Source organism: Mus caroli, chromosome 9 (genome assembly GCF_900094665.2).
Source record: "Mus caroli chromosome 9, CAROLI_EIJ_v1.1, whole genome shotgun sequence".
Lineage (NCBI taxonomy): Eukaryota > Metazoa > Chordata > Mammalia > Rodentia > Muridae > Mus > Mus caroli.
Window position 1 is genome coordinate 63,874,549 of NC_034578.1, and position 6,408 is coordinate 63,880,956.

The window sequence follows — 6,408 nt, forward strand, 5'->3', positions numbered from 1 at the left end:
CCTCCTCCTCCTCCTCCTCCTCCTCCTCCTCCTTCTTCTTCTTCTTCTTCTTCTTCTTCTTCTTCTTCTTCTTCTTCGTGTGGGGGTTTGGGAAGCAGTCTCTCTATTATGTAGCTCTGGCTGTCCTGGAACTTACTATGTAGACCAGGTTAGCCTCACACTAACAGAATTTCACCTACATCTGTTTCCTGAGTGCTGGATTAAAGGTGTGAGCCACCACCCCTGGCTTTAGGATTATCACTGACTACTGATAACAGGAGAGGCAAAGAGGGGAAGGCCTTGCAGGTGTATGGGGGTATTGAGTTACCAGGACCCAAGGAGTTAACCATTAGTGAACTTTGAATACAGCTGTTTCATCTCGGGGAAAGATACAGAACAAAGTTGTCTTATTAATGTCAGCTTACATTTTACCTCTGGTTGTTGTTCCAAACACAATGTCTGGTTATCAACATGAGGGTACCCTAACATCTGACTCTAAAGGGCCCATGCCTGGAGGGTCTGTGCATGGGTCCATAAGCACATGGACCAGGCCATTCATTTTCTGGAGTGCAGAGAGACACGCAACAGTTTAAAGGACTTCTCTTTCTACTCAAGCTGGAGCAGTAAGGATTTAATTTATCTTCCCACATGAAGCAACTAAAAATCTGGACCAAGTTTTTGAAAACAATAACAGCAGATGAGATGGGAAACAAACGAGGCGAGCCTTCCTGTTGCTGGGCTCATTGCCTGGGGAAAATATTCAGTCAGATGTCTGGTGGCACATGATGTTGCATGAACAGAGATGCCAAGAGGCTGCTGTTCATAGAGTAGAAGAATAGAGAGGAGAGAGCTGCCCAGAGAGAAGGCTCTGAAGGTCTGCAGAGGGTCCTCCCTGGGTGTTCGTGTGCACATGATCATCCTGTGTTTAGAAGGAACCATCCTGAGACTGGAGCCATCCAGGGGACTTGAGGAAACCGGACTCAGTGTTCACAGCCTAGACTAATGTCTGACACCAACTGCCAGAATAGGAAACTGCAGAATAGAAGAATATCAAGAGACATTTTTTTTTTTTTTTTTTTTTTTTTTTTTGTCTGGGATCTGTCAGAGAGGCGGTTAAGGTTAGCCCTAAGTTAAAAGCAGCTTTGGCCTAACAACATTTAAAAGATGTGAAATGATCAAATGCTTTTCAGGTAGCTGGAGTGTATCCTTTAATAGAACGAAGAGTATTTCTATGAATAAGAAAGTTTTCAACATCCAACAAGGTAAAATTGACAGTGTTTGGCACACAGACCAAAAGGACCAGACACTCAAAAGGAAAGAGAATGTAGTCAAGAGTGAGCAGAAAAAGCTCCAACACTAAGAAATAATAGAAATGACACTGGGGTATAAAGGAACACAGCGATGTGACATGTCAAGAAGCCAAAGGATACTAAACACAAGAAGTGGACATGCCAGGACTGCATACATAGCCAAAGGGACTGCCAGAGGGGGGCAGCTCCCGTGTCTAACATGAAGAACACACCTGGTAGGGGTTATGAGAGATTCTCCACGGCAGAAGGAGGGGAGAATAATGCTGTTAGAAGTGATCAAAAGGGAAAACAGACAGGAGAAATGAGGATCACAGAGAGAAGAGGGGTGGCACCTGTGAGTAGAGGCTGGGGTTCCAGGCCACTGGGACAAGAATAATATCAGAAAAAAAAAATGGCCCAAAGTCTCTAAAACTGCCGAAAACTATAAGCCAACAGAACTAAGTAATCCAAAACACTCTAAAATACAGAAACAAGAAATCAAGCAAACAGCACCAAGGTCCGGCACAATCAAACTATGTAAAGCCAAAGAGAGAAATCAATAGCAGCTGTGGAAACAAACATGATATGCACAGAGAAGTAAGACAAGGGTGGCAGGGATTCCCTCCTTCCTCTTTTCTCTCATGCTTTCTCTAATTTTCTTCTGTCTTTCTTTTCTTCTCTTTTTTCCCTCCCTACCTTCCTCCTTCCCTCCCTTCTTTCCTTCCAACAGGGTGGCATGAAGCCCAGGCCAACTTCAAAGTCAATATAGATGTGGCTGAGGCTAGTCTTGAACTCCTGATCTTTCTGCTCTAACCTCCCAAGTGCTGAGATTACGTGGGTGTGCCATCTTCCAGCTGATGGAAGACTTCTTACTGGAAGTTGTTTCCATTTGCTTTCTGTTGCTGTGATAAAACACCATGAGCAAAAGCAACTTGGAGAGCAAAGGGTTTGTTTTTCCTTATAAGGGACTCTTTCATGAGGAGAAGTCAGGGCAGGAACTCTCGGCAGGAATCAAAGCAGAAGGTATGGGGGAGTGCTGCTTACTAGCTTGCTCTTTAGGCTCACAGTCATCAGCATTTTTTCTTATATTCCCAGGGCCATCTGCCCAGGGTGACACTACCCACAGTGGCTGGACCCTTCCACCTCAATCGTTAATCGAGAAAATGTTCCACAGACTTGCCTACAGGACAATCTGAGGGAAGCATTTTCTCAGCTGAGGTTCCTCTTTCTAGATGTTTCCAGTTTATATTGGGCTGGCAAAAAACTATCTAGGACAGAGGCAAAAAAATGTTAAAAGACAGTTGAATAACTTTACTTTGTAGATGGGGTGGTGAGAGAATCAAATCCATGCCAGGCAAGTTCGGGGCTCCTATCAGTGAGGACAAGAACCTGTGACTAGATATGTCACAGGCTGTAGGGGAAAACTTATCACTATTATTCTGCTAAATGGATATAGTATTAAAATGACTCCTAAATTGCTATTGTCTTAGGGTTTCATTGCTGTGAAGAGATACCATGACCAAGGCAACTCTTATAAAGAAAACATTTAAGTGGGGCTGGCTTATAGTTTCAGAGATTTAAGTAATTTCTATACGTCATAACAGGCCTTAAAAGTATATGAAGCGAAGGCCAAGAGGTCTACAGTATTTAAAAACAAAACTACAATTATCATTTGTAATTTAAAAATCCTCCTCTTAAGGACAGCCAGGGCTCTACAGAGAAACCCTGCCTCGAAAAACCAAAAAAAAAAAAAAAAAAAAAAAAAAGAACTGACAGAACCAAAAGACAGAGAACCAGACCAAATGGTTTAGTGGGAAGGAACAGGTGAGGAGCGGTGAGTGTACTGTCCCGGAGGAGCAGACACTGGACCCAAACACTAAAGCAGAGATGAACCCAGTAACCCTGGCAAAGGAAACCCAAGTGCTTGGTAAACAAAAAGCCCTCCCATTACCAACTGTAGTTAAGTCAAAGGACTTCCAGGTCCACAGACTCAGTCTGCTCTTTATTTTTGTATAAACAACCCACACATCACCACAGGGCATTGCTGCTCCTTAGTTTCACAGAGCGGCTACCCTTTGGGATTCTACAGAGTCAAGTGGAGAGCAGTTTACAATGGAGAGGAGACTGGCTCAATCCAGTTCTTGATCTTCTGAGTGACTGAGCATAAAAGTCTGACCAGCAAGGAAATGATGTGACACACCATGAAGTAGAGGAGTAACTGAGACCCCATCTTTAGTTTGTTTTCAGGGACAGTTCGATCTAGGGACCCTCCAACCTCATGATTCTCCTGGATACCCTGGTAATGATAGATATTTCATTGCACAACCCCATCCCCGACCCCTTTCTCTCTCCATTCCCATTTCTATTGGGCACAGATATGCTTTCTGAGGCTGAATCTAGGGCCTCACACATCTCACACTCGAATGGCAAGCATTCTACAGTTATCTCTTCCCTTCCCTGTCTTCTCAAGCCATTTCAAAAACGGGACCTCTGTCATGAGAATGTTCACCCTGAGGGCAGGGAGGGACTAAGTAGAATATACTGTGAGAAGTCCCAGTGACAAACCAAAGTTTGATTCTATCAAAGTGCATCCTGAGGAAGCGGTGAGTTTTCAGGGTTAGGTATCGGGCACGGCAGACTCTAAAGCAGTGGAGTTGAAAGGTCAGCTCCTAGTAGAAATAACCACTTCCTCATGGCTGCCAGTCGGGGCACCACCCCTAGCTCTTTCTGCACTGTATACTCACCCCTCCCTGAGACCACTTGCAGTTATGGAAAAATTGCACACAACTAGCTGGAAGAGTGACTGCTTATTCAAGCAAGGGCCCCATGACGCCCACCTTTTATAACAAAAAGAAGCCAACAAGTCCAGCTTGATATGATCTCTTAGCAGGCACAGCTGAACTCATGAAGCTGGTGACAGTTTGGCTCAGATAATAGTCTTAGCCAACGCCTCTAAAGAGAAATTTGGGCAGAGATGGGGATACATACAAATCAAATTGTGCGGAAGGGAACCTGAACAAGCTCAACAAGAGGCCATTTTAATCAGGAAACAGAAGTGGGCTAGGATGGGAGTCCACTCCTCTCCTGTTTCTCTCATTTCTCTTGTTCTGCCCTCTCCGATCCCCAGCCTGAGAGCATGGTGTGGTCTTGAGGAACTATAAGCTTTTTGGATGACAGGTGCATGGACCTCTCTAGAAATGCTGGAGTGAACCCAGTTCAGAAGGCACTGTGTGGTCCTTAGGAGAGCACGGGGCGTTGGAGGCTAGACACGCCTACATTCAAATCCCAGCTCTAATGCTTACAAGCTATATGATCTACAGTAAGTCACCAGATTTCCCCCATATTGGTTTCCCATCTGCAAAATCAGAATGATGCCAACTTTGCATGGGTGGTAGAGAGTACCAAACCAAATACCAGATGTCCTCAGGTTACAACCTTGGAGATTCCCTGAAAAGTCTGATTTTTTTTCCTACAATTTGTTGCACACTGTTGTGGGCACAGAGGTCCTTATACTCACAGAGAAGCACCAAGAGAACCAGAAATGTCAATCACGCTGGGGTGTCTCCTCAAGGGACATTTGCTTCCCTGTCCTACACCTGCAGGGACTCCCACAACACCTTCTTGAGCTGCCATTTTTATTCCTGGTTAGATTAAAAAAATATAACAACAAAAAAGCAAGCAATTCATTGCCAATTCAGTTACTTGAATATATTTGTCAGTTCCAGTTTTGGTCTCCCCTGAGGCAGTATCTTCTCAAGGAGCCCTCTTCTGTGACTGTTAAAGTACCACCAACATAGGGGACACATGACCCTTTTTATTTCCTGAAGTCTAATTCATCTGGGATAGTCTTTGGTCTGTAATAGGCTGGCATCTTCTAGAATATTCACATCCTTTACTAAACCTCTGGTCATAAGTCTACATCTACCCAAGTTCCTCTACCCAATCCTGCCCCTTCTTAGAGCCCCAGGTCCTCTTAGAGCTACAGCTAGGATAACCTCCCACCCTGAGTGTTCCCTGGTCTAGATTGGGTCCCCTGGAGGTTCTAGGGACCTTGAAGAAGAGGACCTTAGTGGGCAGCCTTTAGTGTTTGAGGATGTGGTCTCCAAGGAGACTGTGAGACTCCGCTCTCTGTGTCCTGGCTCCGGACATGATGGCTCACTTTCACATGTTTTTGCAAAGCATGTCATTTTTACTGATGCCTCTGCAGAATGTTTGACTTGCACCCGTGGAAACGTGAGGTAAAATAAATGTCTTTACTTCATATGGAGCCCGTGATAAGGATTTTGTTATCCGGATGCAGCCAATGAATATGGCTGCTTGTCTTTATAACATTTGAACATTGCCAGGTATAGTGGCTAGCACCTCTAATCCCAGCCCTCGGAAGGCAGAGGCAGGTGTAGCTCTTTGGGTTCGAGGCCAGCCTAGTCTACACTGAGATTTTAAGGACAGCTAGGGCTACATAGAAGAATCCTGTCTCAAAAAACTCAAAACAATAATAAAAAAAATTTGAAATTCCCATTTTAAAATAATGCTAACAAAAGTGTCAGATAGGGTGGGCGTTGCCTCTAGTCCCCTAGAACTTGGGATGCTGATGAAAGAGTTCTTAAATTTTAGGCTCCATAGTAAAATCCTGCTCAGATTAAAAAACAAAACAAAACAAAACAACCTTGGATAAACTCATGGCATTCCTTATACAAAGGTACAAGAGTAAAGCAGAAAACTCTACTTTTGTCTCACAGCTACCAGAAGCAACCATTTTTACTAGAATTTTTTGAAAGTAGTTTATGCTTTTAAAAATATCTACTATTGAAGTTTACTATGGACTTGCATATGTATATATAACTTATATATCCATTTTTACATTCCATGTAAAATGCTTTGAACTGCCTTAAAAAACAGAACCTAAGGCATAGCATGTTATACTGACCCGTTGTAGAGGGGCCAATTCCATTGTACAGCTGGAGTTAGAGAAAATGGAAGCATGAGATCCGGCTGGATCAGCGCCGGGGTAGCGGGAGCGCAGGGTTGCCTGACACCCGCCAACTACCCACGACCCCCGCCGCAGGATTTTGGGACTGCTGGTGAGTGGAACACAGCTTCTGCTCCAATCCAATTGCGCGGGACCTGAGACTGCATTAGT